Genomic DNA, 11,718 nt, shown 5'->3' with positions numbered 1-11,718 from the left:
GGAATTAGGAAATGGGAGTTAGAGCCTTATCTTCCATAATAGCCACATTTCAAGAGATGATTCTCAGGCCTAGGAGCAAACACTCCAGGCCAGAAACTTATTTCACCACTAAAAAGATTTACATACACAGAGAAGGACAGAGAAAAGAATTCTGAAGAGAGAAGGTGAAGTGTCTTCCTTTATTTTCAATAGGGAGAATTAAGACTTTCAATTCTATTTTAAGTTTGTATTTGCCCTTTCTTCACTTAATATTTGTTGAGTAAACAACTAAATTCCGATGTTTTCCCTGTAATTGTAAGCACCCAAGGGCAAGAAATATGTCGTATTTATTTTCCTACACAACACTGGCATAGTATGCACTCAACAAATATTTGGGAAAAGAAAAGAGGAAAAAAGGAATGAATAATTTTGTCAGTTATAAAACAATCTCCACGTTAAAGACTCAGCATTAAGGAAGAGAATAAAATACTAACAGAGAATGCTGAGCCTGTCATATGAGTATTCTTGAATATCCATAAAAAACACCTTTACATGTATATTTAATTATGCACCAGGTAAGGGTTGAACTAGATACCCAGGATCTTTTCCAAATATGGCACCTACAATTTCAGGGTCAGGGCATTTGCTTATCTCCCCTCCTCCATCATCAGGTCTCTCCGCTTAGATGAGTAAACCCATTCATACCTCTTTTAAAGAGCCCTTCTCTGTAATTCATTCTGAGCCAGAAACTTCGGCTCATTTACAGGGGATGCATGCTCTCGCATAATCTCTTCACCCATCTTGGGCTTCAATTTTCTCTTAACAATGTTCACTGTACCCTATTCAGCCCAGAGATCACTCTCCTTGACAGAGAAGACAGGAGCAAATGGGAGGAAAGGAGTTCTGCTTTCTTCTTGCTATCCATCAACATCACACAGTTGGCCTCAAGCAGCAGGCCTCTTCCTTGTTCCTGCTCTACACTTAAAAGCCCTCTTATCTTAGCCTTTTCTTCCTCATAAGCCTTGGTTCACTCTGCCCTTGGGTCCTCCTGATCTGTTCCTGGTCCTTGCTCTCACATACCTTGCCAACAGCCTCTCTTTCTACTTTTTGGCAGGTGTCCCTTCTGAGTGCCTTGGTGGGGATGCACGGCTATATGGACTCTTGATGTTGTCTTCTTGTCTTCGGCATGAACAACATCAGTGATGGCAAAGACAGAACTGTAGTTTTGAAAGCTCAACAGATTCCTCTGAGTCTCCTGATCAGGAGTAGAACTGAATCTTGAATTACTTAATATTGCTTTTCCAAGGGTGGAGCACCTATCTTAGCCTTCCAAGCCTTCTCTCTGCCGGGGCTGGCACAAATCCTAAAGTTAGTTACCTCCATCATACCATAGAAGTGAGGTCCAAGAGGCAGGAACACCAGGGAGTTTTTTCTGTCTTTAAAATATCCCAAGGCATGACATAAGGGTATAGCTGCTATAAATATTGTAGAAGAGGAATGCCTGCTAATCAACAAAGCAAGGATGAGAAAGAAAGAAGACTGATGGCTAGGTGATCTCAGAACCAGTGGCAGGGGAAGGGGGAAGAATTTTTAAATAGTAAAGAGCATCGGTAGAGAAAGCATACTTTCATTTATTGTTAATTTAGCATTTCCCTGGCTGTTTTTCTACTTCTGATTTGTCTTTTAAGATCATTTACATCATTCAGTTTGTCACAAAAACCTCTTCTGTGAAGTATATATAGAAGTATGAGAGATTTGTTCAAGGTTTCAACACTAATGGACGACAGGGCAAGACCCTCAGACCTCCCAGCACCCCAGTGGTTCCTCTTTCTCTTCCAGGCTGTTACTAAGTATGGCTTTGCTAACCATCCACAGGAATTAGAGGATAGGCATTGCCAACACTATTTTTATATCACAAGTGGGCAAAGCTAGTCTTTGTTCTATGCTAGCTATACTATGTGTCTTGCATCTTAAACTGTAGGGTATATTTCTTGGGGTAGTCATTGGTGCTATTTACAAATTTTCTAGATTTCTTTCTGAGAACATTGTAGAATTTTATTTCCAAATCCCTTGAAAGTTAGAGATGGCCACATGATTTGTTCTGGTCAATGAAATTGCCTGTGTCACTCCCTGGAGCAAGCACTTAATTCCCCTTTGTGAGATGCTCCTGTTATCTCCTCTTCTTTTTATAGGGGAAGTTCGAGAGGAGGAAAGAGTCTTCATCCTTGAGAGACTAAGGTAAGCAGAGCTTCTGGCTGTGCCTCAAGTGTCTCATGGGCAAGAAACAAATTACTAAAGCATGGAGATGTGGGCATCATTAATTGTGCTCACATGAGGTAGCCAGTGGCTGCCTTCCCTGAGCACATGCTGTATTCCCTTATCCTTCTGTCTCTGTAGTGCTATATTCAAAATGGACTGGAATAGAAATAATGTATTTTAGTGTTGATTTCTGATTTTTTTCTTAATTCACAACGTCCAATTTCAAATGTCCCTGGCCTAGCTGCTTTTGCTCTCAGTACTAGAACACAATTTCTGCTTGTTTTAGTCCAACTATGGTATCTAAAATATAAAAATTAAAATTTTTTACCAAATCATAATGTGGTGTTGATTACACGAGTGACAATTTGTGCAGAATGAAATGTCATCTTCTGATGACTGACTTAACAATCCCTACAGCTCAGCTGTTGCTGGTGCTCTTTGGGGACGGAGGAAAGGGGGGCACTGGCACATGCCCTGCAGCTGAGCTGCAAAGCTAAGGGGCTGTAATAAATTAGCTGACTAGGGGATGTGCGTGCTGCAGTATAAGTCTCTCTGTCTCCTCTGTCCCAGCAGATGGCACAATAACATGTCAATAAATGTAATGAAAGTGTCTCTCCATTTGTCTTTATATGCCTTGAAATATCCCTCACTTTGGAGCATATAATTCTATGAGCAAAAAAAAAAAAAAAATCCTCTGTGATCCTTTTTAAACTCCATTGTAAAACAATGGAGTATTCAAAAAAGAAAAGAATCTCAAAAGCAGTGACTGTTTCTTAAAGATACACTATTTATTCTCTGCCATCCTTACGGTTACTCAAAAGGCCTGATTTTAATTTTCATACAAATTTATCATACATCTCTCCAATCTTACTTCATGCACATCAACACAGAGCTAGTTACTTTATGCACTAGTTCATTAGCCTTCTGTTTTCTTCCACCTATTAACAGTTCTAATAATTCCTGTCACCTCCTCTGGCAGCTGCATTTCCAGACATGCCTTTTCACAGTAATAGGTCCAGCTAATTATGACCCATCTGCTTAATATCTGGAAACTGAAAATTAAGCAGGCAGGTATTGTTTCTATGATTATATGTTTTCCAAAATCGATTATAATGTTTAGCCCAAGTTATCACCAAACTTTGAATTTTGACTTGAAGTTTTCATATTTATAAAGGTCAAGTGTTTTGTTTTTGGGGAAAATGCATCTATTTACTATAACTACAATGTAATTTCCTAAACTAACTTTCTGAAAGACAACAAACTCCCCAACGTAAATATAAGCTTGTAGGCTTCTTACAATGTTTAACAAAAGCAATCTGAAGGAAAAAATCCAATGCTTTCTTTTAACCTACACAGAGTATTTAGGGACCACAGGAGTAAAAACATAAGAGTGTTCTGGCCTCTGCTATGAAAGGAATGAGCTCTCCTATTCTTTGTTGCCCATAACTAAGCCCAAAGGTAGGGGAAGTTCTTTGTTTTGTGACTACGGGTCACCAGCCAGATTCATGTGTTGTACATTTTAAGATCTTACAACATAATATTAAGAAAAAACCACAAAGGAAAAGAGATTTATAAATCCAATACACAAATATTTATGACTTCAATTCAAATTAACACTTAAAGATATATAAAAATTAGAATACCTTTATACATAGAGAGCTCTTTCATAAATTTGCCACACACACACACACACACACACACACACACACACACACACACACAGCCTTTCCCTTGCAAAAGAGATGAAAGATAATAATGACCAGTGAACATATGGAAAAAAGAAGGGTTGACCTCTCCAATGACATGTGTAAGTCAGCATATGGGCAAAGATTTAAAAATCAGAAACAGTCACATGTAATCCTTTAATGTTAATTTTAAGAATGCTTTAAAGGAGAATTCTCTTGTTTGCTAGTTGCTGCCCCCCACTCATGTTAATTTATTAAATTTCGATGTGAAAACACTTTGATTTTCCAAGAGGAAGCTACCTTGTTCTTAAGCTCCACAATGGAGACAGAGCTGCACTATGTCAAACTGAGAGCAGCTTTTCTTCCTCTCTGCTCATTTTGGGTTAACATGTTTAAGTAACTAGTGATGGCCCTTTGAGGTGTTTCAGGCTCTGTTTCATACCTGCTCTTGAAGGTCACAGGACTGAATTACTCCAAATTCAGTTATGACCACATCATCATATCCTAGTTGTATTTACAGAATCAAAAAATAATGACTGTCATACAACCATTTTTAATCTTGGTGAAGGAGATTGAACCTGCACAGGTACTATTTTATGGGATAAAGTCATCTTGATGAGAAAGAATTTAAACAATAGTTTATTTTGTTACCTACTAGAACAACTCTTATCTTGAATTTGTTTCTTTTGACAGTTCTACACAAAATTGTTTAATGTGTAATAAATGTCTGCTTTGCTAAAAAAAATCAGGAATAATATTAGGTAGGGCATAGATAGGGACAAAAGCACTATTGTATTCTTTTGGTGGTCATAAATATTGGTGCTGTCCTTTGAGAATGTAATCTAACCAGATCTATCAAAACTCTATGCTATAGTCTGCATGTTTTTGTCCCCCTCCCCCAAATTCATCTGCTGAAATCCTCACTCCAAGATGAGGGCATTAGGAGATGGGGGACTTTGAGAGGTGATTAGATCATAAGGGTGGACCCTCAGCAAGGGATTACTGCCCTCATAAAAGAGACGCAAGAGAAACCCTTTGCTTCTTCCACCATGTGAGGACACAGTAAAAAGGTACTATCAGCCTGAAAGTGGGCTCTCGCCAGATAATGGAATCTGTAGACATCTTGATCTTGGGCTTCCAGCCTCCATAACTGTAGAAATAAGTTTATTGTTTACAGGCTACCCAGTCTGAGGCATTTTGTTACAGCAGCCTGAATGGACTAAGATACCCAATTGGTTTGTGTCCCCTCTAACCACCAATTCTAATTCTAGGTGTTTGTCCTCATCCAATCATTAGACAAGTGTCTATAAAGATTTTGACACACATGAATAGAAAAGAATCTGGAAGGATATGCACAAAAATATGATTATCTATGAATTAAACTTGAAAGATTTCTAGTTTGTTCATTACTTATCTGTATAGTCTAATGTTTCTATAACACATTAGTTTAAAAATTATTCTTCTTGTTTTTATTTTCTTTTTCAGAAAAAGAAAGCACTGTAAAAGCATAGAAATGGTGCCTGGAACTTTGGGATTTCCTATCCAGAGTTACCTTCATGTCAAATTTTATTCTAGTTGCTTCAAGAGGGCTGATTAAATGTGAAAAACATAGTAGTAAGCTCCTAAGGGTAACAACTCTTTGTTTCTTTCCTCTTTACTCCCGCCCACATAGAAATGGCTTAAGAAAGACATACAGCCTATAGCATATTCAGCTAGGAAGTCACAATTTTCCATAGCTACACAATGTTTTTTCAGTGGAACTAGATTCCTGAGCAAAATCTTTTTGTGGGAGCACAAGATACACCAAGCGGTAGAAGAGAAATTGATGATGACTTCCCTGAGAAGCCTCCAAAGTGAAAAAGCATCCCTTTCTCCTACTCCTGGTTACACAGTGGGAAATGCAGCAAGAGAGGAACACCAATCCTTGACACAAAAAACGAAACGTGACTTTAAGGTAGCCAGGCGGGCAGGTGTGGGGTTGAAATGGCTGCTTGCCACAGCAGTAAAAGGCCTGCGACAGCTGCACATTTACAATCCGTTTGGCGGTGTTTCCAACATAGGCTGAGGGATTTCATTTTTCCCATATAAGGCAACAACAAGGATTTCAAATGGACCAAACATTTTATATTAGTGTCAACAGCCCTAACACAGCTTCAGCTGGCAGAGAACAGGGAAACCAAGAATATCTGCATTTTTTATTCCAGAGAAACTGCCTGAACACCATCTGTTCTCAGCCACCCTTATTCCACCCAACGTGACCCTTTCTGCAGGATACCCTTGCCCCAGTCATGTGTCCTGACCCAAGAATTTTAAATCACAATGCTCCCCTGAATACAGAGATTTGGAAAGTTAATTTCAACACAACAATTACTGCAATAAATTTAAAAATAAATAAAAATAAAGACTTGCTCCTCCAACCTTTATTCTGAGAATACATGCCATGCTTTGCTTATAAATCATGGGGGTGGTGGCAGGATGGGGCTCAGGTTACATAGCATGGAAAAATCAATACTCTTTTACTCTAGGATCTATGAACAGGCTCAAGGTCACAGAAATTGAATAGGAAAGCCCACTGAATTAGCAACAGGAAATACATTGCATAGAACAAAGACAAAACAAGTTTCTAACATTCCTTCAAAACACTATGATGTCTATATTTGTTGTTAGTTGACTTTAATGAAAAATGGCCATTTACAAAATTAACTGTCTCACTCTGAAAATAAGGGGGAACCATTATTTAAATAAATATGGAACAAAGTAAGGCACAAATAGTGATTTCATTAATATATTTGATCTTATGAACTCTAAAAAGGAATAAGATGATACCCTCTCAGAAGAGAAAAAGCCAAGAGCTTGTCATTAAAAATAAAAACAATCTACTGATATAGAAATAGAGCTTTATTTATAAATTTGTTAAAAGAATACAAAAAAATTGTTTCCTTCGTTCATATTGGTATTCTAGATTAAGAAACTGAATTGATTAAGATCTTAAAAGACCCCAAAGCTTCCCCAAACCTGTAATTTAGTTAAGAATTAGTCAGTTACAGAGACACAAGCCTGAAGCACCCATAGCTCTTGCTAACATGAAAAAAGTGATTCCCTCTTTTTCTGTCTTACTAACATTGCTCTAATTATTCTTCTAATAAGAGGCAAAACCAATTAGAAAAATAAAGTAACATTTTGCTGGCAGTAGAGATAAAATATGAGTTCAGTAATCAGCTCCTGCAAACATGCATAACTAATGACTGGAGAAATCGGCCATCCCTAACCACTCTGTTGAGTACATCGGCAGTTGAAGTTAAGGTAAAAAATAGTGAGGCTGAGCAAAACTACATGAAGAAGTAGTGGGGTTTTTTCAAGGTCAGTTGATGAGAGCCAGATGGAAATAAGTATTTCTCATATATCCTGGAAGGAAAAGAAAACAAAAATTACCAAAAGGAGCAAAATACAATTCAAAACCTTTGTAGTCCAAAATAAAATTCCTTCAAAGAATACTTTTACTGCATCAGGTAAGAAAGACCAGATTTTAATGATGAAAAGTACCAGTGAAATGGTTTAATTTTCAAGTCACACTGTATTTAGCTTACAACAGTCTCTGTCAAGAATGGAACAGCTTATCCAAGGACAGCTTGTTGGTTGTGTTCTTAGAGAGAGGCTAACACAGGCCCCAAATAATAGAGTTCACAAATGTTGTCACCCTCCTCCAAGGTTACAGCAAGGACAGAAGGAACCCAATATGGAGCAATTTAAATGAAAATGTATCAAGAGGAGGTATACTGCTCTATGCAGCAGGAAGATGACTTCCAAAGGGACTGGGAGGTAGGGAGATAAACTAATAAGTCCCCACCCCCACTGTGTGCAAGGAGTCAAGGAAATCTCCATCAAGACTTCCACAGTGCTAGGCCCCTTAGAATATTGACAATTGCTGTTTTTTCTAACACTTTGGGAAACTAATCTCAGGTGACTCATAGGTCATGGTAAGTGTTTAATTGTCCTTGGAGACATAGGATTTAGAGTTTCCACAGCATCCCTGAAGGTACTCCCTACTATTAACCAGAGAAAATATTTAAAGTGATAAAGTGCCCCACCCTAAATAAACCTAATGGGGACTCTTGAAAAACCAAAATGCATTTATTAAAATATAAAGTCAATTTTAAAATTATTGAAAACTAAATGTATATATTAAGCAATATGAGAAGACTGGAATTTAATTTTTAAACAACTTAAAAAATGAAGACCAATCCAGTTTGTCTACACAACATATTCTTATTGGGGTCCTGCTGCTTAAGTGTCTACAAGACACTATTAAAAACAACTTCCGGGATTTTCATCGTAGTTGTATGTTTTATGTCTTTCTCCTTCCCATCTCTATCTTTGGCTTTCTACTGGTTTCAGTGTTTTCTCCAAGCCCCATCTGTGGTTTGGAACATAGCTCTCCTCCCACATTCCTTGGGTAAGAGAGAAGCCCAGTCTTCATCGATCAACTTCTAGATAAATGACACACAAGCAATATACTCTAAATACCAGTCTATCCATTTGCTCTGTATAAAATAGATCCTGAATAAAAATATACTCTGTGGCTTCTCTTCTGACTTTTGCATGGTGTCCTTTGATGAGCAGATGTTTTAAATTTAAATGTAGATATTTTTATCATTTCTTTTTGGTTTATACTTTGAGTTTATACTGACCCAAGAATTTTAAATCACAATGCATCCCTGAATACAGAGATTTGGAAAGTTAATTTCAACACAAAAATTGCTGTGTTGAAATCCTTCCCTAGCTCCAATTTATTAGTTTGAATACTTATTTATTTATTTTTTGTATCGGGCCCTTAATTACTGAGCTACATCTCCAGAGGCCCTTTCTTATTTTTTTATTTTGAGACAGGGTCATGTTTAATTACTTAGGGCCTTGATAAGTTGCTGAGGCTAGCCTTGAACTTGTAATTCTCCTGCCTTAGCCTCTGGAGCCACTGGGATTACAGGTATGCACCACCTTGCCTGACTTCTAGCTCCATTTCTAAAATTTAAACAAGTCTTCCTCTCTATTTGTAAGTTTTAATCTACCTGGAGCTTTCATGAATGGTTATTAGAAAGCACCTAATTTAAGGTGTGTTCAACAGCACATGTTGAAAAATCTATTTTTTCCCAGGGATGTGTTTTGCCTCTCTATTATAGATCAAAATCCCAGAAATAGTCTGTTGGTGACAAATGCATACATATTAACTATGTAATTAATATCTCATATATATTTCTTTATCTTTAGAAGTGAGTTAGCTATTCCTGATTCTTTGCTTTGATTACAATTTAATTAAATCAATATATTACTTAGGAGCTCAGTCCTATCTATTAACAAGGTATAGTTCTCCATGTATTTACTCCCCAGTATCTTCAAAACTTGTATATACTTTTTAAAAAGTTTCTGATATCTTTGGTTGGACCTTTTTATTAGGTTTCTTATTTATTCCCAATGTACATAAATGAAGTTAGTTTTTATATATTGATCCTATATCCATCAACATTGCCAAGTCCCTACTTATTCTAATAATCTAATTATAACTTTTCTTGGATTTTTTATGAAGATAATTGTATCATCTGTGATAATAATAAATACTTTTTTTCTTTTCAATCTTTAAATCTGATTTAAATGTTTTTGATGTATTTTTATTATAGAGTTATGATCCCATTTTAGATAAATTTCCTTTCTATTCATAGCTTGTTAGAATTTTTTATTTTTTAGTACACATGAGTTTTAAAATTTATCAAGTTAATTCCCTGTATCTATTGAGATGGTCATATGGAGGTTCTCCTATAATGTACTAGGCAACTTAGTAGTATTTTATGTTTTGTTCATGATAAGCCAAGTTTGTGTTTCTGGGATTAATCCAATTTTATCAGGATATATTATGCCTTTCCAAATATTTGCTATTGACTTCATCAAAATTTCATGTTTTTTTTAAATCTATGTTTATGGGTGAATCTTTTTTTTAATTTTCTGTATAGTGGTTGATTTTATTTCAAAGTTACATTCATGTAATCATTTTAGAAAATATGCCCTTCTTTTTCATTTTTCAGAAAAGCTTTTTTTTTTCAGAGTAGAAATTAGAAGTTTATTAAAGGACAGCAGAAAAGACTTCTCCCGGAGGAAGAAGGGGACCCAAGAGGTGGAATCCCTTTCAGAAAAGCTTTACAGACACTTGAAGTAGTCATCCCTTGAAAAGTTTAATAAAATGTGAATAAAATGTGAAAGTTTAATAAAACTGTAACATGTCTAAGTCTGGTTTATATTTTATGGGAATATATTAACAAATGGATCTTGAAAATGTATACATCACTTTTCATTTCTAGCAATAATGTATAAAGTACCTGTTGCCTTATGGCTTTGCAAACAGAGTAAATTATTTATCATTTGAGGGTTTTTTTTAAAAACAAGTAATAAATAAAAAACAGTATTTCTTAATTTCTTTTATTATGGTAAATTCATTGAGTTTCTTAATTTCAAATATTATGTAATTTATTTCCAGAAGCTCTATTTTATTCTTTTAAAAGTTTTAGTTGTGTCTTTTTTTTTTTTTTTACTTAATGGTGACTTTGCATTTATTAAGTGGAATTATTCTATTAGAAGAAACTGTCTTTTCCCTTTACCTCATTTATTTATTTAAATTAGCATGAACTAATGGATATTTATTTTAATTTGCAGGTTATTATACAATACTATCATCATTTTTTTGTGTGGCTTCAAATGTTCCTTATCTGGCCACCGGGAGCTCCTGCAGGTTGGATCCTATGTCCTTTCACTTGGGCCCATCCTATTTTGAGTACTTCTTTTTTTTTTAATTTTATTTTTTTTATTGGTTGTTCACAACATTACAAAGCTATTGACATATCATATTTCATACATTAGATTGAAGTGGGTTATGAACTCCCAATTTTACCCCAAATGCAGATTGCAGAATCACTTCGGTTACACATCCACAATTTTACATAATGCCCAATTAGTAATTGTTGTATTCTGCTACCTTTCCTATCCCCTACTATCCCCCCTCCTCTCCCCTCCCATCTTCTCTCTCTACCCCATCTTCTGTAATTCATTTCTCTCCTTGTTTATTTTCCCATTCCCCTCACAACCTCTTATATGTAATTTTGTATAGCAATGAGGGTCTCCCTTCATTTCCATGCAATTTCCCTTTTCTCTCCCTTTCCCTCCCATCTCATGTCTCTGTTTAATGTTAATCTTTTCTTCCTGCTCTTCCTCCCTGCTCTGTTCATAGTTGCTCTCATTATATCAAAGAAGACATTTGGTATTTGTTTTTTAGGGATTGACTAGCTTCACTAAGCATAATCTGCTCTAGTGCCATCCATTTCCCTGCAAATTCTATGATTTTGTCATTTTTTATTGCTGCATAGTACTCCATTGTGTATAGATGCCACATTTTTTTTATCCATTCATCTATTGAAGGGCATCTGGGTTGGTTCCACAGTCTAGCTATTGTGAATTGTGCTGCTATGAACATCTATGTGGCAGCATCCCTGTAGCATGCTCTTTTAAGGTCTTCAGGGAATAGTCCGAGAAAGGCAATAGCAGGGTCAAATGGTGGTTCCATTCCCAGCTTTCCCAGGAATCTCCAAACTGCTTTCCAAATTGGCCGCACCAATTTGCAGTCCTACCAGCAATGTATAAGGGTACCCTTTTCTCCACATCCTCACCAGCACTTGTTGTTGTTTGACTTCATAGTGGCTGCCAATCTTACTGGAGTGAGATGGTATCTTAGGGTGGTTTTGATTTGCATTTCTCT

The 11,718-nt window shown here is 36.3% G+C and overlaps 1 pseudogene across 1 annotated transcript in view; it reads right to left on the bottom strand.

Annotated features, from left to right (window-relative positions):
* Positions 1-6,825: 6,825 nt before the first annotated feature.
* The window catches only part of LOC113178067 (epithelial-stromal interaction protein 1-like), a 96,160-nt pseudogene continuing 91,267 nt past the window's right edge, over positions 6,826-11,718 (bottom strand). Inside the window, exon 11 of the transcript XR_013343281.1 lies at positions 6,826-7,328. The product of XR_013343281.1 is annotated as an epithelial-stromal interaction protein 1-like (transcript). The remainder of the gene's footprint in view (positions 7,329-11,718) is intronic.

This window comes from Urocitellus parryii, chromosome 2 (assembly GCF_045843805.1).
Source record: "Urocitellus parryii isolate mUroPar1 chromosome 2, mUroPar1.hap1, whole genome shotgun sequence".
In the NCBI taxonomy this organism is placed as follows: Eukaryota; Metazoa; Chordata; class Mammalia; order Rodentia; family Sciuridae; genus Urocitellus; species Urocitellus parryii.
This window is presented reverse-complemented; position numbering and strand designations above follow the sequence as displayed.